General features: G+C 45.7%; 1 protein-coding gene across 1 annotated transcript in view; it reads left to right on the top strand.

The window, feature by feature from the left end:
• fgfrl1a (fibroblast growth factor receptor like 1a) overlaps positions 1 to 22,706 on the top strand; it is a 102,996-nt gene that overhangs the window by 24,469 nt on the left and 55,821 nt on the right. The window lies entirely within an intron of this gene.

Genomic DNA, 22,706 nt, shown 5'->3' with positions numbered 1-22,706 from the left:
GTCACATGCTTCTTAAACAACAGGTGTAGACTAACAGTGAAATGCTTACTTACGGGTCATTCCCAACAACGCAGAGAGAAAAAAAAGAGAAATAGTAGAAAAAGAATTACACAAGAAATGCAGGGATACGAGGTAGTTGAGTTAGATATGTACATATAGGTAGGGATAAAGTGACTAGGCAACAGGATAGATAATAAACAGTAGCAGCCGCGTATGTGATGAGTCTAAAGAGTTATTAGACTCATCTCATCACTATTTCCAAACCAGGCAGTTAGAATGTTCTTACTCAGGCAGAACAATGATGCATCGCTCAAACATCATTTCAGGAAAAAGTGTTGGAGGGCTGCGTCACAGGAGCACTGATGTTTCATTTTGCCTGGCTGACACGTTCACACGGACCTCCGATCTGCCCTGCTCCTGAAAACAGCAAGTGGAACTTTAAAGACTGTGCGCAATTTGCTGACTGATCGTTGTGGAAACAGGATCCGCTCAGAGCCCACACCCCTCAGCTTTCCCAGAACCCTATGATGCTAACACTGAGGCCCTCCACCAGCCCAGAATTGCAGGGCTCCTGGAGGGAGAAGGAGACACATGCTGGATCAGTGTCTCTCCCTTTCTTTCTCTCTCCCCATCTCTCTCTACCCCCCCCCCTCTCTCTCTCTCGCTCTCTCGCTCTATCTCTCTCTCTATCTCTCTCTCTCTCACTCCTCCGCTCTCATTTAACAAATATGAAGAGGACCAGAAGGCAGTGTACTAACTACACCATGTTTGTTGATTAGAACTCTTTATTACTATTAATCTGTATTTCAGGAGGGTCTCTTAAAAATTCCTTTCAGATGAGTCAGTTCAGTAAAGGTGTGACTAGTCTTACTCTGAGGAAAGTATGGCTACTATTTAAGTTCACAGTCTTTGATGTAAACATAATCACCTCCCAACCCCGGGCCAGTGTTAACTGTCATGCTTTACCAATTGGGAGCAATTGACCTATTGACAGCTGTAGAAATGATCACTCTTTACCTGTGAAAAGGATAGTTGGTGCAGTCTGTCTACCTGTGTAGTCATCCCTCTGCACTCAGGGCTATAGGGAAAGAGAGAGCAGAGGGAGATGGGGCTCTCAGGTGGTCTTCAGATAGCTATGGGTGTGTAGAATAGAGAATGTGCATATTGGTTTTCCTATGAGCCGACTATTGTGATGGGCCCTTCTTTTGGGAAACTAAATGTCTGAAATGTATTGTCCCACCATCGTTCTCTGGCCTTTATCTTGGCTTCATGCCAAATGGTGCCCAATTCCCTAAATAGTGAACTACAGCCCTGGGCCCTGGTCAAAAGTAGTGCACTCTATTGGAAATAGGGATTTGGGATGCAACCCACGAGAGCCTGCTCTAATGAGAGGAAGGTTAAGAGACCAAACAGACCCAATATGTTGCTGTTGGCTCTGCAGAGACCAGGGTGGCAACATGAGAATCCACCAGGGCCCAGGGTGGCAACATGAGAACCCACCAGGGCCCAGGGTGGCAACATGAGAACCCACCAGAGCCCAGGGTGGCAAGATGAGAACCCACCAGAGCCCAGGGTGGCAGCATGAGAACCCACCAGAGCCCAGGGTGGCAAGATGAGAACCCACCAGAGCCCAGGGTGGCAGCATGAGAACCCACCAGAGCCCAGGGCCCACAGTGGCAACATGAGAACCCACCAGAGCCCAGGGCCCACGGTGGCAACATGAGAACCCACCAGAGCCCAGGGTGGCAACATGAGAACCCACCAGAGCCCAGGGTGGCAACATGAGAACCCACCAGGGCCCAGGGTGGCAACATGAGAACCCACCAGAGCCCAGGGTGGCAACATGAGAACCCACTAGAGCCCAGGGTGGCAACATGAGAACCCACCAGAGCCCAAGGTGGCATCATGAGAACCCACCAGAGCCCAAGGTGGCAACATGAGAACCCACCAGAGCCCAAGGTGGCATCATGAGAACCCACCAGAGCCCAAGGTGGCATCATGAGAACCCACCAGAGCCCAAGGTGGCAACATGAGAACCCACCAGAGCCCAAGGTGGCAACATGAGAACCCACCAGAGCCCAAGGTGGCAACATGAGAACCCACCAGAGCCCACGGTGGCAACATGAGAACCCACCAGAGCCATAGGTGGCAACATGAGAACCCACCAGAGCCCACGGTGGCAACATGAGAACCCACCAGAGCCCAGGGCCCACGGTGGCAACATGAGAACCCACCAGAGCCCAGGCTGGCAACATGAGAACCCACCAGAGCCCAGGGCCCAGGGTGGCAACATGAGAACCCACCAGAGCCCAGGGCCCACGGTGGCAACATGAGAACCCACCAGAGCCCAGGCTGGCAACATGAGAACCCACCAGAGCCCAGGGCCCAGGGTGGCAACATGAGAACCCACCAGAGCCCAGGGCCCAGGGTGGCAACATGAGAACCCACCAGAGCCCAGGGTGGCAACATGAGAACCCACCAGATCCCAGGGTGGCAACATGAGAACCCACCAGAGCCCAGGGTGGCAGCATGAGAACCCACCAGAGCCCAGGGCCCACAGTGGCAACATGAGAACCCACCAGAGCCCAGGGTGGCAGCATGAGAACCCACCAGAGCCCAGGGCCCACGGTGGCAACATGAGAACCCACCAGAGCCCAAGGTGGCATCATGAGAACCCACCAGAGCCCAGGGCCCACGGTGGCAACATGAAAACCCACCAGAGCCCAGGGCCCACGGTGGCAACATGAGAACCCACCAGAGCCCAGGGCCCACGGTGGCAACATGAGAACCCACCAGAGCCCAGGGTGGCAACATGAGAACCCACCAGAGCCCAGGGCCCACGGTGGCAACATGAGAACCCACCAGAGCCCAGGGCCCAGGGTGGCAACATGAGAACCCACCAGAGCCCACCAGAGCCCAGGGTGGCAACATGAGAACCCACCCACCCCTCATTCCTCCCCGCTAAAGGGGAGGTTAGGGTTAGAGACCCAATCAGCTTTTCCCTTCGCCCCTCTATCGGCTTCTCTCTGCTTTCTCGGCCCACTTCAGACAGTCACTATAATCTGGAAGCTCAAGGACTGGGCCTAAGGACTAAGGAGTTTACATGTTAAGCATTGTGCCAGTGTTTCAAAGTATGCGTGTGTATTTATGAATAGTGGGAATTCTGGTGCGTTAGAGATGGATTGAAAGTGAACAGGCTGATCTATCCCTTGACAAGGAGCGCTGTGCCGTTGCCTAGGATACAAGCACTATTTTGCATCCTATGTCTACAGTCACCTAACACCATCACATGTCTACAGCACCTAACACCATCACATGTCTACAGTCACCTAACACCATCCCATGTCTACAGTCACCTAACACCATCCCATGTCTACAGTCACCTAACACCATCCCATGTCTACAGTCACCTAACAACATCAAGTTGTTGGTGAAATCATCTCACGACCAGGTCCAACCCAGCATGTAGGCCTATGTCCTTCTTTTCCGTACCACACACTGATCTTAAATAATGGATTCATTTTATAAATGTATTGCTGTGTTCAACAACATATTTTCATCATATTGGTGTTAATGTCTATAGGGTTGGTGTTAATCTCTATAGACTTGGTGTTAATGTCTATAGAATAGACTTGGTGTTATTGTCTATAGACTACACTTGGTGTTAATGCCTATAGACTAGGCTTGGTGTTATTGTCTATAGACTACACTTGGTGTTAATGCCTATAGACTAGGCTTGGTGTTATTGTCTATAGACTACACTTGGTGTTAATGCCTATAGACTAGGCTTGGTGTTATTGTCTATAGACTAGGCTTGGTGTTAATGTCTATAGACTAGGCTTGGTGTTAATGTCTATAGACTAGGCTTGGTGTTATTGTCTATAGACTAGGCTTGGTGTTAATGCCTATAGACTAGGCTTGGTGTTAATGTCTATAGACTCGTTTTGGTGTTAATGCCTATAGACTAGACTTGGTGTTAATGCCTATAGACTAGGCTTGGTGTTAATACCTATAGACTAGGCTTGGTGTTAATGCCTATAGACTAGGCTTGGTGTTAATGCCTATAGACTAGGCTTGGTGTTAATGCCTATAGACTAGGCTTGGTGTTAATGCCTATAGACTAGGCTTGGTGTTAATTTCTATAGACTAGGCTTGGTGTTAATACCTATAGACTAGGCTTGGTGTTAATGCCTATAGACTAGGCTTGGTGTTAATGCCTATAGACTAGGCTTGGTGTTAATGCCTATAGACTAGGCTTGGTGTTAATGCCTATAGACTAGGCTTGATGTTAATACCAATAGACTAGGCTTGGTGTTAATGCCTATAGACTAGGCTTGGTGTTAATGCCTATAGACTAGGCTTGGTGTTAATGCCTATAGACTAGGCTTGGTGTTATTGTATATAGACTAGACTATGTTCTAGGATGATGTGGTAGGGTTAACCTATGTTCTAGGATGATGTGGTAGGGTTAACCTATGTTCTAGGATGATGTGGTAGGGTTAACCTATGGTCTGGGATGGTTTGGTAGGGTTAACCTATGGTCTGGGATGGTTTGGTAGGGTTAACCTATGGTCTGGGATAGTGTGGTAGGGTTAACCTGTGGTCTGGTATGGTGTGGTAGGGTTAACCTATATTCTAGGATGATGTGGTAGGGTTAACCTATGGTCTGGGATGGTTTGGTAGGGTTATCCTGTGGTCTGGGATGATGTGGTAGGGTTAACCTATGGGGATGGTAGGGTTATCCTGTGGTCTGGGATGATGTGGTAGGGTTAACCTATGGTCTGGGATGGTTTGGTAGGGTTATCCTGTGGTCTGGGATGATGTGGTAGGGTTAACCTATGGGGATGGTAGGGTTATCCTGTGGTCTGGGATGATGTGGTAGGGTTAACCTATGGGGATGGTAGGGTTATACTGTGGTCTGGGATGATGTGGTAGGGTTAGCCTATGGGGATGGTAGGGTTATCCTGTGGTCTTGGTGTGGTAGGACTATCAGTTTTCACCAGACTCACCCTCACCTCCTGAAGGCAAAGACTCTGGCACAGAGAACACATTAGACCTAAGTCCTGCTTAAGAGTTCATAATCAAAAACATTCCACAGATCCCAACTCCCTTTCTCCAAGCTCAGAGTACAGGCGCATGCCAACAGCTTTGTTGTGCATTGGACTCTTCGACAGACCAAATGCCCCTATCGGACTCACTGGCCAATAGACAGTGTATCTGCTGTGGAATTCTTCCTCTTCCTTACAGTCTATGATCAGAGCCCAGACTCTCCAGGATACAAGGACAGTCACACCTCATTGACAATGTTAATCACCGCTGGTCAGCGGACGGAGCCGAGGCCGAGAGAGAGAGAGTGTTACTGGAAGGAATTATACTTTTGTTGGCCTTACTTGGAATTCTGGACTTCACTTTCTTTCCTTTCATTAGTAGGCATTCCAGACATGCATGTTGACTCTCTCCGTACCTTAAGCCAGTATGTTGACTCCCTCCGTACCTTAAGCCAGCATGTTGACTCCCGTTGTACCTTAAGCCAGTAAGTTTACTCCCTCCGTACCTTAAGCCAGTATGCAGTAAAGGGAAATAAAGATAAATGGATTATGCGGCTGGAAGAGAGATCCATAGAGATGAGGGATATAAAAACAGACTACCTCTTTAAGCTACACTATATATATATAACAAAAAAGTATGTGGACAATCTTTCAAATTAGTGGATTTGGCTATTTCAACCACACGTGTTGCTGACAGGTGTTTAAAATTGAGCACACAACCATGCATTCTCAATAGACAAACGTTGACAGTAGAATTGCCTTACTGAAAAGCTCAGTGACTTTCAATGTGGCACGGTCATAAGATGCTACCTTTCCAACAAGTCCGTTTGTCAAATTTCTGCCCTGCTAGAGCTGCCCCGGTTAACTGTAAGTGCTGTTATTTTGAAGTGGAAACGTCTAGTAGAAAAAACAGCTCAGCCACGAAGTGGTAGGCCACACAAGCTCACAGAATAGGACTGCCGAGTGCTGTCCTCAGTTGCAAAACTCACTACCGAGTTCAAACTGCCTCTGGAATCAACGTCAGCACAGAACTGTTCGTCGGGAACTTCATGAAATGGGTTTCCATAGCCGAGCAGCCGCACACAAGCCTAAGATCACCATGCGCAATGCCAAGCATCTGCTGGATTGGTGTAAAGTAAGCTGCCATTGGAATCTGGAGCAGTGGAAACCGGTTATCTGGAGTGATGAATCACGCTTCACCATCTGACAGTCTGACTGACTAATCTGGGTTTGGCGGATGCCAGGAGAACTCTACCTGCCTGAATGCGTAGTGCCAATTGTAAAGTTTGGTGGAGGAGGAATAGTGGCCTAGGGCTGTTTTTCATGGTTCGGGCTAGGCCCCTTAGTTTCAGTGAAGGGAAACCTTAACGCTACAGCACACAATGACATTCTAGACGATTCTGTTCTTCCAACTTTGTGGCAACAGTTTGGGGAAGGCCCTTTCCTGTTTCAGCATGACAATGCTCCTGTGCACAAAGCGAGGTCCATAAAGAAGTGGTTTGTCAAGATCGGTATGGAATAACTTGACCGGCCTGGAAAGAGCCCTGAACTGAACCCCATCGAACTCCTTTGGGATGAATTGGAATGCAGACTGCGAGCCAGGCCTAATCGCCCAACAGCAGTGCCCGACCTCACTAATGCTCTTGTGGCTGTATGGAAGCAAGTGCCCCCAGCATCATTCCAACTTCTAGTGGAAAGCCTTCCCAGAAGAGTGGAGGCTGTTATAGCAGCAAAAGGGGGACCAACTCCATATTAATGCCCATGATTTTGAATTTATATGTTCGACGAGCCGGTGTCCACATACTTTTGGCCATTTTGTGTACTTTAGGTCCCCCAAGTGGAGCCAGCAGCAGCAGCATAGGGTAAGGCATTTAGGTTTAAATGGACAAAACAGATTGTGTTTTAAAAGGTCCAGCCTGCAATTTCCTCTCCCCACAATACCCTATCATCCCCTCACACAACTCTTTCTCTCTTTCCCTTTCCTGCTCTCTCGCTCTCTCACCCTCGCGCCCCCCCCCCCCCCCCTCTGATGTACACACACACAAAGCAACCCTGACCCGCAATCACACTAACAGACAATCTCATGAAAAATATGTTTTTTTGGTAGTTTCTATTTAATTCCCCCAGAGAGAGGTTAAACGGTATGTGGACTCAACTCCCTCCATACCTTAAAACCTTTTCTCAATAGGGGGTGCTGTTTGCACTTTGTAAAAATTTCGTTCCCAAATTAAACTGCCTCATACTCAATTCTTGCTCGTACAATATGCATATTATTATTACTATTGGATAGAAAACACTCTCTAGTTTCTAAAACCGTTTGAATTATATCTGTGAGTAAAACAGAACTCGAGTTGGAGCAATCTTCCTGTCAGCAAGTGAGAAATCTGAAATCAGCCAGGCTGTTCTGAGGTCAGTTTATTAATTTGCATGTCTTCTATTGGTTGAGATGCACTGCATACGCCTTCCCCTGGATGTCAGCAAATAGTGAGAATTGGAATGGAGTTGCTAGGCAGATCTGAGGCCATATAAATGGACTGGGAACGTGGGGTTCAGTCTTTCCTTCATTCGCCATGACGCAAGACAGACCTCAGGATGGCGTTCTAGAAAGCTCCCGTTATAGCCCTTAGATATATCCGGCTATGATTTTATTCGATATAGGTGTTAAAGACATCATAATGTTGTTATTTTAAACCAAGTTATATCAGTATATTGCGATTTTCGGATATTTATTTGTGCTGCGTTCTAGTGAGTTGGGCACGTCTGGGCCACATGGCTAATGTTTACTGCTAATTACAAAGTTGAAGGCGACAATCTACAACCGAGCAACGATTCTTTTGGACAAAGGACAACTTGCCCAAGATTCTGATGGGAGCTCATCAAAAAGTAAGAACTATTTATGATGTTAATTCGTTGTTCTGTTGAAAAATGTAAAACTCATATTCCGCCATTAATTTCGGTGCGGTCTCGCTTTAACGCACGCTGTATGTCGTAGTAACGTTAATTTTAAAAATCTAACACAGCGGTTGCATTAAGAACTAATGTATCTTTCATTTGCTGTCCAACCTGTATTTTTTAGTCAAGTTTATGATTAGTTACTGATTAGATTAGGTGCCTCTCCCAAGATTTCTCCCGAAATATTGTTGGCAGCTTGGCTACTATTCTCATTGTATAACCACGATTTGTGCCGCTAAATATGCACATTTTCGAACAAACTCTACATGTATTGTGTAATATGATGTTATAGGACTGTCATCTGAAGAAGTTTGAGAAGGTTAGTGAAAAAATTATTATCTTTTGCTGGTTTATTTGTTATCGCTATTGTTGGCTTGAATCAATGCTGTTGTGTGGTTGGCTATTGTAGTAAGCTAATATAATTCTAAATTGTGTTTTCGCTGTAAAACATTTAAAAAATCTGAAATATTGGCTGGATTCACAAGATCTTTGTCTTTCATTTGCTGTATGCTGTGTATTTTTCATAAATGATTTATGATGAGTATTTAGGTAATTCACGTTGGTCTCTGTAGTTATTCTAGTTGCTTTGGTGAGAGTTGTGATGGTGGCTGCAATGGTAAACTATGATTTATACCTGAAATATGCACATTTTTCTAACAAAACATATGCTATACAATAAATATGTTATCAGACTGTCATCTGATGAAGTTGTTTCTTGGTTAGTGAATATTTATATCTTTATTTGGTCGAAATTGTGATAGCTACCTATGCAGGAAAAAAATGGTGGGAAAAAAAAGTTGTGTCTTTTGCTATCGTGGTTAGCTAATAGATTTACATATTGTGTCTTCCCTGTAAAACATTTTACAAATCAGAAATGATGGCTGGATTCACAAGATGTGTATCTTTCATCTGGTGTCTTGGACTTGTGATTTAATGATATTTAGATGCTAGTATTTACTTGTGACGCTATGCTAGGCTATGCTAGTCAGCTTTTTTACTGATGGGGGTGCTCCCAGATCCGGGATTGTGACCAAGTAGAAGTTTATGCCAGTATGTTGACTCCCTCTATACTTTAAGCCAGTATGTTGACTCCCTCTATACTTTAAGTCAGTATGTTGACTCCCTCTGTACTTTAAGCCAGTATGTTGACTCCCTCTATACTTTAAGCCAGTATGTTGACTCCCTCTGTACTTTAAGCCAGTATGTTGACTCCCTCTGTACTTTAAGCAAGTATATTGACTCCCTCCTAACCTTAACCCAGTGGTTCTTAACCTTGTTGGAGGTACTGAACCCCACCAGTTTCATATGCGCATTCACCGAACCCTTCTTAATTGGAAAAATAAAATATGATTTTTTTCAAATTCAAAACATAGGTATATATTTTACTGGTGCACAAAATGAACCGTGCATCAACATCAACACCGTGTGTTCAAAGAACAAAATCATCAAAACATGATTTTCACACAAAAACAAAAACATATTAATGAATATTTACTGCAAATCAGTGTGACTTCTGCTGTTGCCTTTCAGAGAACAGTTCAGAAATGCGCGGCTTCACCTTGGCAAGTGCCACTCTCATGTCATTTTCGCAACAAAGTCTGTTCCTTTTCTTCATTTTTATGTCCAGCATCCTCGAAAAGGATTGCTCGCAAAGATATGTTGTAACAAACGGTATGAAAATCTCCAGAGCTTTCCTAGCAATAACAGGGTACGTTACCATTTGTTGTTCTGAAGAGTTGCTGTTGAACCTGGCTCTGCTGAATTTCAATGATTTCATCGAGGTATTCATCATTGACATCTGTTGTCTCAACACTAAACGTGAACGGCTGTCTCACCCATGCTGGATATGACTCTTTTGTAGGGAAGTATCCGTCGAGAGACTTTGCAAGCTCATCTAAGTGCGTGGCAATTGCTTGCTTCAGTTCCGCGGGTACAGAAATGTCTCCGATTCCAGATACATCTTTGATCTTACTTACACAGTCGTCCAGCAGGGGAAAGTTTGCGAAGTTATCGTTCTCTGTTCGTTGTTTCCATAACGGTAGCTTTTTTTGAAAAGCCTTCAGGTTTTCCTCCGCTTCGATGATGTTGACTCCACCGCCCTGCATCTTTTGATTGAGATGATTGAGAGCTTGCGAAGATATCAGCCATGTACGCTAAAATGAGAATGAACTCAGCATTTTTGAAGCAATCTGCATGACAATGTTGGTGCTCTTGCAAAAACAGGGCTAATTCCACACGCACGGCAAAAAAAAAAATCACACACACACACAATGAGAAATTGAGATTGTGTGCTACTGATTGAACACAGACAAAACTAAAACTTTCTTGTGCATGTGCAGCATCTCCCCTCTACGACCCCTCCACGACCCCACACATGACTCAAGTTCACAGACAAAATAAACACAATTTCAGACAAAATAAACAAAATTTCAGACAAAATAAACGTTTCTTGAAAGCATTGTTTAATAATGGGGAATGCAGTCAGAGGCTATAAAGGTGTTGCAGATGGTAGTCCCCCCAGTTCTCTCTTTGCTGAATCCATGAATGCACGTTTCAGTGCCCAACAGGTCCAGGAGGAACAAGAGAACAGTGATTTAAAAGAGGAGGAGGTGTCTGAAGAAGAAGATGGGGAAGAATATAACCCAGAGCATGATGCATCATCTTCAGATGAAAAGGAAATCCCCCAAGCTGAAAGAGAGACATTTTTGTCAAAGAGCAGCAAAATAACATTGTCCTTGTCACCATATGACAACCAGGGCAGGATGGCAGCACAAGATGTCATAAGGATGACCCCAGGGCCCACAAGACATGCAGTTGCCCAGGACATCGCCTCAACATTCTACATGTTCATCACACCAGCCATCAAAAAAATCATCCTGGAGATGACAAATTTGGAGTGTTTCTATAAACATGGAGACAACTGGAAAAGGATTGATGAGATTGATGGAAAAGGATTGATGAGATGGACCTGCGTGCCTACATAGGGCTGCTGATCTTAGCGGGTGTGCATAGGTCCCGAGGCGAGTCTATATGTAGTCTCTGGGATGCAGCAAGTGGAGGAGCGGTTTTCCGTGCCACGATGCCACTGAAAGTCTTTCACACTTTCTCAAGAATGCTAATATTTGATTACCGTGAGTCAAGACATGCAAGACGTGTGAGAGACAAACTGGCGGCCATAAGAGAGGTCTGGGAGCAGTGGGTGGAGCGTCTGCCATACCTCTACAACCCTGGGCCTGAAGTAACAGTGGATGAGCAACTGTAATGTAAGTGATTTTCACTGTTAATTTTATTATGTGTAGCTGTAATATCATTGATTTATGTTTTGATTTATCTGTGACACTGATACTAATTACTGATAGTAATCTCTTTTGTCAAAAGGTCGCTGTCCTTTCCGGCAATATATGCCCAGCAAGCCAGCAAAGTATGACATCAAGATATGGGTGGCCTGTGACGCACAATCCAGCTATGCTTGGAAGATGCAAGTCTACACAGGGAAGCCGACCAGTGGAGGCCCGGAGAAGAACCAGGGGATGCGGGTTATGATTGATGTGACAGATGGACTGAGGGGGCACAATGTCACATGTGACAATTTCTTCACCTCTTATGAACTCAGCCAGCAGCTCCCGAAGAGGAAGATCACCATGGTTGGCACAGTTAGAAAGAACAAGCACACCACCACTCTAGTTTCTCACGTCCCAAAGAAGAACAAGAATGTGGTCCTCCTGAGCACACTGCACAAAATGGCTGAGATCAGTGATCGTGAGGACAGGAAGCAAGCCATCATTCTGGACGACAACCACAACAAAGGAGGCATGGACAACCTGGACAAGGTGATTGGAACTTACAGCTGCAGGAGGATGACTGCCCGCTGGCCCCTGGTCATCTTCCATAACATCGATGATGTGTCCTCATACAATGCCTTCGTGATATGGAACAAGATCATCCCTACCTGGATGCCCGATCAGCGGAACAAGAGGAGGGTGTTCCTGGAGCAGCTGGGAAAGGCACTTGTAACCCCACACATTCAAAGAAAGGAGCGCCTCCCCGCACAGCAGCCTCTGCAGTGCTTGTGAAAGCTGTTCAGGGGGCTGAATCTTGTCCTGATCCACCTAAGGCTGCAGCTGGGGCAGGCAAGAGGAGGAGATGCCAATTCTGCCCCCCAAAGAAGGACTGTAAAACAAATACTATGTGCTGCACATGTGAGAAATGTCTCTGCAAAGTCCATGCACACACTTGCATACTGTCCTACGTGTGCTAATTCGAGTTGATTGATTTATGTTCTTCACATTTTTGTTTTGTAGCTATTATTTCATTATTATTTATTGATGTTGTTTATACACCTTGTGGGGGGGGGCTAGGGTTGCAAAGAGTCGGAAACCTTTCGGTAAATGTCCGGAATTTTTCCATGGGAAGTTAAGCCCAGGAATTTTGCAGGAAAATGCCATGGGCACTATCTGATGTGTGGAGACATTTCACTGCAGCTAATGTAGAAGGAAAAGCTGTGTACATTTGCAAATACTGTGCCAAATCATATGTGAAGAATGGAACAAAGATGCAGAATCATCTGGCCAAGTGCATAAAGTTCCCTCAGCGCTCACAACAAGAAACCTCTGACAAAAGTCCCTCTACTTCTATTCGAGGTGAAAATTATGAATCAGACACCTTATCGATAGCAACAGCTCATGGTCATCCTTTTTTGACTCAATGGAGGAACGTAGTCAGAGAAATGCTGATGAATGTCTTGCTCGAGCTGTGTGTGCAACTGGTTCACCTCTGATGCTCACAGGCAATGGGTATTGTAAGAGATTTCTGAATGTTCTTCGCCCAGCATACACCCCTCCAACCAGACATGCTTTATCTACTAATTTGCTGGATGCAGAGTACAACAGATGTCAAGCGAAGGTCAAGAAAATCATAGAGAAAGTAGACTGTATTGCAATCATCTCGAATAGTCGAATGTTAGTGGGCAAGGAATAATTAACTACATCATCTCCACCCCTCAACCAGTATTCTACAAGAGCACAGACACAAGGGACAACAGACACACCGGTCTCTACATTGCAGATGAGCTGAAGGCAGTCATCAATGACTTTGGACCACAGAAGGTATTTGCACTGGTGACAGACAATGCTGCGAACATGAAGGCTGCTTGGTCTAAAATGGAGGTGTCCTACCCTCACATCACACCCATTGGCTGTGCTGCTCATGCATTGAATCTGCTCCTCAAGGACATCATGGCACTGAAAACAATGGATACACTCTACAAGAGAGCCAAGGAAATGGTTAGGTATGGTAGCAGCAATCTACCTCACCAAGCAAAGTGAGAAGAATAAGAGCACCACATTGAAGCTGCCCAGCTACACCCATTGGGGTGGTGTTGTCATCGTGTTTGACAGTCTCGTGGAGGGGAAGGAGTCTCTCCAAGAAGTGGCCATATCACATTCTGCCGATATGGAAAGCCCCATCAAGAGGATCCTCCTGGATGATGTATTTTGGGAGAGAGTGGTAAGCAGCCTGAAACTCCTGAAACCTATAGCAGTAGCCATTGCACGGATTGAGGGAGACAATGCCATCCTGTCTGATGTTCAGACTTTGCTTGTAGATGTAAGAGAAGAAATCCGTACTTCCCTGCACACTCCACTGTTGCTCCAAGCAGAGGAAACTGCAGTTCTGAAATACATCAAAAAGCGTGAAGACTTCTGCCTGATGCCCATACACGCCGCAGCGTACATGTTGGACCCCAAGTATGCTGGCAAGAGCATCCTGTCTGGTGCAGACATCAACAAGGCCTATGGTGTCGTCACTACCGTGTCTCGCCACCTTGGCCTGGATGAGGGCAAGGTTCTTGACAGTCTGGCAAAGTACACTTCCAAGCAAGGGCTTTGGGATGGAGATGCAATATGACAGTCGTGTCAACATATCTCATCAGCCACCTGGTGGAAGGGACTTTGTGAATCTGAGGCTCTTTCCCCTGTTGCCTCCATCGTCCTCCAAATCCCACCAACATCAGCCGTCCTCAGAGCGCAACTGGTCCATGATGGGGAACACACACACCAAAGCATGCAACAGGCTAACCAATACAAGGATTGAAAAATTGATGTCAATCCTTGCAAATTTGAGGCTTTGTGAGCCTGACCACGAGCCATCCTCAACCAGGTTGGAAAGTGACAGTGAAGATGAGAACTCAGAGTCGGATGTTCAAGAGTTGGACATTGAGGAGGTCCAGGGAGAAGACATGGAAGCCTGAGAGGAAGACAACCAAAGCTTTAGTTTCTGGACTATCGTTTTACAGATGTATGTTGAAAACTTTTTGGGGAGATGCGATGGATCATTGGCGATCATTCAGTATTCCCTTTCTTTTGTTGTTCAGTAAAATCATCCCGTGTGAAGAGTCAAATTATTTAATTAAAGTTCAATTCATAACAATTTAAAAAATATATATTTCTATTGGAAGGATTTAAATAATTTGCAATTATGTCAACTTATGATAAGGTAAAAGGTTTATGTTTCTGTCTCCATATGATATGGTAAATATCCAATGCAAAAAACATTACAATTAAATGGTATTAATATTAATTTGCACATATTTCCGTTAATTCTCATATATTCTCGTTAATTCCCATATATTCCTGTTAATTCCCACGGAAAGTTTGCACTTCCTGAATATTCCCCAAAATGTGCAACCCTAGTGGGGGCAATGGTTAAAAAAATGGTAGAAGACTAGTATTTTACAGTTGAATTCCTCATTGTACAATATATGAGAATATATCACTATGTTGCCAAAAACGTTGAAGACAGTTATTGTTTCCCTTCAATAAAATGCATTCAAAACTACTTTCTGCACATTTCTGCTACTTTCTTAGGCTATACAAGTGCTATCGCTTTCGGGAAAAAATTATGTTTACACCTACAGTTGTGGCCACAAATATTAATTTTCACAAAGTCTGCTGCCTCAGTTTGTATGATGGCAATTTGCATATACTCCAGAATGTTATGAAGAGTGATCAGATAAATTGCAATTAATTGCAAAGTCCCTCTTTGCCATGCAAATAAACTGAATCCCAAAACCTAATTTCCACTGCATTTCAGCCCTACCACAAAAGGACCAGCGGACATCATGTCAGTGATTCTCTCGTTAACACAGGTGTGAGTGTTGACGAGGACAAGGCTGGCGATCACTCTGTCATGCTGATTGAGTTCGAATAACAGACTGGAAGCTTCAAAAGAGGGTGGTGCTTGGAATCATTGTTCTTCCTCTGTCAACCATGGTTACCTGCAAGGAAACACATGCCGTCATCATTGCTTTGCACAAAAATGGCTTCACAGGCAAGGATATTACTGCCAGCACCTAAATCAACTATTTATCAGATCATCAAGAACTTCAAGGAGAGCGGTTCAAATGTTGTGAAGAAGGCTTCAGGGCGCCCAAGAAAGTCCAGCAAGCGCCAGGACTGTCTCCTAAAGTTGATTCAGCTGCGGGATCGGGGCACCACCAGTACAGAGCTTGCTCAGGAATGGCAGCAGGCAGGTGTGAGTGCATCTGCACGCACAGTGAGGCGAAGACTTTTGGAGGATGGCCTAGTGTCAAGAAGGGCAGCAAAGAAGCCACTTCTCTACAGGAAAAACATCAGGGACAGACTGATATTCTGCAAAAGGTACAGGGATTGGACTGCTGAGGACTGGGGTAAAGTCATTTTCTCTGATGAATCCCCTTTCCGATTGTTTGGGGCATCCGGAAAAAAGCTTGTCCGGAGAAGACAAGGTGAGCGCTACCATCAGTCCTGTGTCATGCCAAGCATCCTGAGAGCATTCATGTGTGGGGTTGCTTCTCAGCCAAGGGAGTGGGCTCACTCACAATTTTGCCTAAGAACACAGCCATGAATAAAAAATGGTACCAACACATCCTCCGAGAGCAACTTCTCCCAACCATCCAGGAACAGTTTGGTGACCGAACAATGCCTTTTCCAGCATGATGGAGCACCTTGCCATAAGGCAAAAGTGATAACTAAGTGGCTCGGGGAACAAAACATTGATATTTTGGGTCCATGGCCAGGAAACTCCCCAGACCTTAATCCCATTGAGAACTTGTGGTCAATCCTCAAGAGGCGGGTGGACAAACAAAAGCCCACAAATTCTGACAAACTCCAACCATTGATTATGCAGGAATGGGCTGCCATCAGTCAGGATGTGGCCCAGAAGTTAATTGACAGCATGCCAGAGCGGATTGCAGAAGTCTTGAAGAAGAATGGTCAACACTGCAAATATTGACTCTTTGCATCAACTTCATGTAATTGTCAATAAAAGCCTTTGACACTTATGAAATGCTTGTAATTATACTTCAGTATTCCATAGTAACATCTGACAAAAATATCTAAAGACACTGAAGCAGCAAACTTTGTGGAAATGAATATTTGTGTCATTCTCAAAACTTTTGGCCACAACTGTTTGCAGTACCTTTAGCAATAATAGTAATAGATCTCTACTTTAGTAAAGAAAATAATTATGACGTGTTGTAATAAAAACGAGTGGTGTCCAATGATTAAATGCAGTCTTTCTGCATTGTGAAGAGGGAAACCAAAGATATTCACAAAGTTTGTGATGAATGACAGGTTGTTTCTTCATGCAAAATATATTTGTGGTTTAAAATTCAATTAAGCTACTTTATTTTAGGGGTTTAGTAAAGGCGAGTCATTTTTTACCTGTAGGACAAGGGGAGTACAGTGGGGCAAAAAAGTATTTAGTCAGTCACCAATTGTGCAAGTTCTCCCACCTAAAAAGATGAGAAAGGCCTGTAATTTTCATCGTAGGTACACTTCAACTATGACAGACAAAATGAGAAAAAAACATAATTTGCAAATAAATTCATTAAAAGTCCTACAATGTGATTTTCTGGATTTCTTTTTCTCATTTTGTCTGTCAAAGTTGAAGTGTACCTATGATGAAAATTACAGGCCTCTCATCTTTTTAAGTGGGAGAACTTGCACAATTGGTGGCTGACTAAATACTTTTTTGCCCCATTGTATATAGAACGTTTAGACTACACAAGGGTTAAGCCAGTATGTTGACTCCCTTCGTAACTTAAATCAGTAGGTTAACTCCCTTCGTACCTTAAATCAGTAGGTTAACTCCCTTCGTACCTTAAATCAGTAGGTTAACTCCCTTCGTACCTTAAATCAGTAGGTTAACTCCCTTCGTACCTTAAATCAGTAGGTTGACTCCCTTCGTACCTTAAATCAGTAGGTTAACTCCCGTCGTACCTTAAATCAGTAGGTTAACTCCCTTCGTACCTTAAATCAGTAGGTTAACTCCCTTCGTACCTTAAATCAGTAGGTTAACTCCCTTCGTACCTTAAATCAGTAGGTTGACTCCCTTCGTACCTTAAATCAGTAGGTTAACTCCCGTCGTACCTTAAATCAGTAGGTTGACTCCCTTCGTACCTTAAATCAGTAGGTTAACTCCCTTCGTACCTTAAATCAGTAGGTTAACTCCCTCTATACTTTAAGCCAGTATGTTGACTCCCTCCGTACTTTAAGCCAGTATGTTGACTCCCTCTATACTTTAAGCCAGTATGTTGACTCCCTCCGTACTTTAAGCCAGTATGTTGACTCCCTCTATACTTTAAGCCAGTATGTTGACTCCCTCCGTACTTTAAGCGAGCATGTTGACTCCCTCTATACCATAAGCCAGTGTGTTGACTCCCTTTATAGCTTAAGCCTGTATGTTTACTCCCTCCGTACCTTAAGCCAGTTTGCTGTAAAAGGGAATAAAGATAAATGGATTATGCGGCTGGAAGAGACATCCATAGAGATGAGGGATATAAAAACAGACTACCTCTTTAAGCTACACTATATATATATAACAAAAAAGTATGTGGACAATCCTTCAAATTTGTAGATTCGGCTATTTCAACCACACGTGTTGCTGACAGGTGTATAAAATCAAGCACACAGCCATGCAATCTCCATAGACAAATGTTGGCACTAGAATTGCCTTACTGAAGAGCTCAGTGACTTTCAACGTGGCCCGGTCATAAGATGCTACCTTTCCAACAAGTCAGTTTGTCATATTTCTGCCCTGCTAGAGCTTCCCCGGACAACTGTAAGTGCTGTTATTATGAAGTGGAAATGTCTAGGAGCAACATCGGCTCAGCCACGATGTGGTATGCCACACAAGCTCACAGAATGGGACTGCCGAGTGCTGAAGCGCTCTGGAAGTAACGTCCACACAAGAACTGTTCGTTGAGAATTTCATGAAATGGGTTTCCATAGCCAAGCAGCCACACACAAGCCTAAGATCACCATGCGCACTGCCAAGCGTTGGCTGGAGTCATGTAAATCTCACCGCCATTGGACTCTGGAGCAGTGGAAACGCGTTCTCTGGAGTGATGAATAACGCTTCACCATCTGACAGTCTGACGGACTAATCTGGGTTTGGCGAATGCCAGGAGAACGCTACCTGCCCGAATGCATAGTGTTGGAGGAGGAATAATGATCTCGCTATAGCATCGTTCCAACATCTAGTGGAAAGCCTTCCCAGAAGAGTGGCGGCTGTTATAGCAGCAAAAGGGGGACCAACTCCATATTAATGCCCATGATTTTGGGATGAGATGTTCGACGAGCCGGCCATGTAGTGTACTTTAAATCCCCCAAGTGGAGCTAGCGGCGGCAGCATAGGGTAAGGCATTTAGATTTAAATGGACAAAACAGATTGTGTTTTAAAAGGTCCAGCCTGCAATTTCCTCTCCCCACACAACTCCAGCCTGCAATTCCCTCTGCTCTCCTCACACAACTCTCTCTCTCTCCCTTTCCCTCTCGCCTGCTCTCTCTCTCTCTGATGCACAGACACACACACAGACACACAGACACACACACACACAGACACACACACACACACACACACACACACACACACACACATAAACACTTACCCACACACACAAAGCAACAGTGACCTGCATTCACACTGACAGATAATCTCATGAAAAAGACAGTTTTTTTTGGTCGTTTCTGTTTAATTCCCCCAGAGAGAGGTTAAACACTATTGGACTCCAGGCCAGTCGTCCCTCCAACGTCAAGGAAAGCTCCTCAGAGAGGTGTCTGTTGTATGTTCAATTCATCACTCTGGCCAAAAGAGAAGGGCAGAGGAGTGAAAAGCAGGTTAACTGGTGAAAGTGTGTGGGGGGTGCAGTCTTGTGTCGTGCTCCTGTGATCTCTGGGAGGTGCGGTGGTGTGGTGCGGTTCTTTGGACCCCTGAGCCTTTCAATGTGAGGAGTAGTTATGGGACCTGAATCCTGGGCTTTCTCTCAAACAGAAGACACAGAGCAGTACAGCTGTAAATCAACACGGAGAGAGAGAAGGAGAGGTAGAGAGAGAGCAGGATTTTAGATCTACAGGCTTCCAGAGAGAATGAGATCCCAATCTGTGAGAAAGTCTGACCAGGAAGGATTTACTAGCGGTTTCTGCTCCTGTTGAGAAAGTCTGACCAGGAAGGATTTACTAGAGGTTCCTGCTCCTGTTGAGAAAGTCTGACCAGGAAGGATTTACTAGAGGTTTCTGCTCCTGTTGAGAAAGTCTGACCAGGAAGGATTTACTAGAGGTTTCTGCTCCTGTTGAGAAAGTCTGACCAGAAAGGTTTTACTAGAGGTTTCTGCTCCTGATGAGAAAGTCTGACCAGGAAGGATTTACTAGAGGTTCCTGCTCCTGTTGAGAAAGTCTGACCAGGAAGGATTTACTAGAGGTTCCTGCTCCTGTTGAGAAAGTCTGACGATGAGTCAACCAGTAACAGTGAAGTGGGAGGATAAAGACGAGTCCAGTGAATTCCTCACTGTGACTAATTTCTTTTCACATTTTCAACCTCCATCCGTTTAAATGTTGGTTCTTGCATTCTTCTGTGAAAACAGTGATGTGCCACCATCTTGGTAAGACTGCCCCTCTAAACATCTTCCCCATTGGGTACAGATGTCTATTCCACGTTGGTTTAATGTAATTTCATTAAAATGTGGAAACAACGTTGATTCATCCAGTGGGTACATACTGCTCTCTAGAATTATTCACCATGATTCCTATCTCTGTAAAATGATTGGCTAAAACAGATTAGAGGATGAATGGACATGATAGAAGGATGTGACAGTTAAAGCCATTGTTTGAGTGAGAACAGCAAAACTTTTCAACTACAAGCCAAAAATGCTTCTCTAACGACCCACCAAATACAATTCATGCCAACTTCTGAACTGCTGTGTATCTATGTTTCTCATCACAGGCTCCATCGAACTACATTTCATCCAAGTCATATTAATCAAATCTGGAATTAGCTTTACGCTAACGGGCATTAGCATGACTCACAGCATGGTGGAGGGAAGGATTTCTGTCTGGTGTTACTCAGGTGGGCACCTAAGTTTTAACCCTGTAATAATGACTAACCAAGGAGCACATTGTAGTGATACTGACACACACACACACACACAGTAGTAAGACCAGCACACAAACAACCCAGTGAATCTGTCTAGCCACAGCCCGGGAGCTGAAGAGTAAGGAGGGACTTGTGGCCAGCTGACAAGGGACGGTGGTTACCATTTCCCACAGACATAAAAAGTGAAACTATCACACTGCCTGCAGACTAGACTGCCTCCAGACTGCTTCCAGGGAGTGTGCCATGTACTGTAGTGTGTGGGTTGGAAAAGCTAGCACTAAAGCCTCGCTCAACACTTTACTGCACACCACTATGAATGGCTAACACTAAACACTAGTTGTACTGTAGTCAGAAATTTGGCATTTTTAGCATTTTTCCTCACACATATCACTTTGGCAATTGGAAGGGCTGACTTTGTACAATGGGTTGAAGATGTGCACGTTACAAGGCAGTAATGACGTGTTGACCTCTGGTGCCCAGGGACTGAACCCGGTGGAAATGTGATTTATTCAGAAAGACTGATCTAGACGTGCTGCTCACAGGGGACTGATCTAGACGTGCTGCTCACAGGGGACTGATCTAGACGTGCTGCTCACAGGGGACTGATCTAGACGTGCTGCTCACAGGGGACTGATCTAGACGTGCTGCTCACAGGGGACTGATCTAGACGTGCTGCTCACAGGGGACTGATCTAGACGTGCTGCTCACAGGGGACTGATCTAGACGTGCTGCTCACAGGGGACTGTTCTAGACGTGCTGCTCACAGGGGAGTGTTCTAGACGTGCTGCTCACAGGGGACTGATCTAGACGTGCTGCTCACAGGGGACTGATCTAGACGTGCTGCTCACAGGGGACTGTTCTAGACGTGCTGCTCACAGGGGAGTGTTCTAGACGTGCTGCTCACAGGGGAGTGTTCTAGACGTGCTGCTCACAGGGGACTGATCTAGACGTGCTGCTCACAGGGGACTGATCTAGACGTGCTGCTCACAGGGGACTGATCTAGACGTGCTGCTCACAGGGGACTGTTCTAGACGTGCTGCTCACAGGGGACTGATCTAGACGTGCTGCTCACAGGGGACTGATCTAGACGTGCTGCTCACAGGGGACTGATCTAGACGTGCTGCTCACAGGGGACTGTTCTAGACGTGCTGCTCACAGGCGACTGATCTAGACGTGTTGCTCACAGGGGACTGATCTAGACGTGCTGCTCACAGGGGAGTGTTCTAGACGTGCTGCTCACAGGCGACTGATCTAGACGTGCTGCTCACAGGCGACTGACCTAGACGTGCTGCTCACAGGGGACTGATCTAGACGTGCTGCTCACAGGCGACTGATCTAGACGTGCTGCTCACAGGGGACTGATCTAGACGTGCTGCTCACAGGGGAGTGTTCTAGACGTGCTGCTCACAGGGGAGTGTTCTAGACGTGCTGCTCACAGGGGACTGATCTAGACGTGCTGCTCACAGGGGACTGATCTAGACGTGCTGCTCACAGGGGACTGATCTAGACGTGCTGCTCACAGGGGAGTGTTCTAGACGTGCTGCTCACAGGGGACTGATCTAGACGTGCTGCTCACAGGGGACTGATCTAGACGTGCTGCTCACAGGGGAGTGTTCTAGACGTGATGCTCACAGGGGACTGATCTAGACGTGCTGCTCACAGGGGACTGTTCTAGACGTGCTGCTCACAGGGGACTGATCTAGACGTGCTGCTCACAGGGGACTGTTCTAGACGTGCTGCTCACAGGGGACTGTTCTAGACGTGCTGCTCACAGGGGACTGATCTAGACGTGCTGCTCACAGGGGACTGATCTAGACGTGCTGCTCACAGGGGACTGTTCTAGACGTGCTGCTCACAGGGGACTGATCTAGACGTGCTGCTCACAGGCGACTGATCTAGACGTGCTGCTCACAGGGGACTGATCTAGACGTGCTGCTCACAGGGGAGTGTTCTAGACGTGCTGCTCACAGGGGACTGATCTAGACGTGCTGCTCACAGGGGACTGATCTAGACGTGCTGCTCACAGGGGAGTGTTCTAGACGTGCTGCTCACAGGGGACTGATCTAGACGTGCTGCTCACAGGGGAGTGTTCTAGACGTGCTGCTCACAGGCGACTGATCTAGACGTGCTGCTCACAGGCGACTGACCTAGACGTGCTGCTCACAGGGGACTGATCTAGACGTGCTGCTCACAGGGGACTGATCTAGACTGCTGGTCTCCACATCCAACATGTATTTAAGAGGAGAGGATGGAGATGGAACAGAAGACCACAGATCCTTGCTGTGTTTTATTTCTCTG

Source organism: Salvelinus fontinalis, chromosome 29 (genome assembly GCF_029448725.1).
Source record: "Salvelinus fontinalis isolate EN_2023a chromosome 29, ASM2944872v1, whole genome shotgun sequence".
NCBI lineage: Eukaryota > Metazoa > Chordata > Actinopteri > Salmoniformes > Salmonidae > Salvelinus > Salvelinus fontinalis.
The sequence above is the reverse complement of the archived record's forward strand: the minus strand, read 5'-3'. Positions and strand labels throughout refer to the sequence as shown.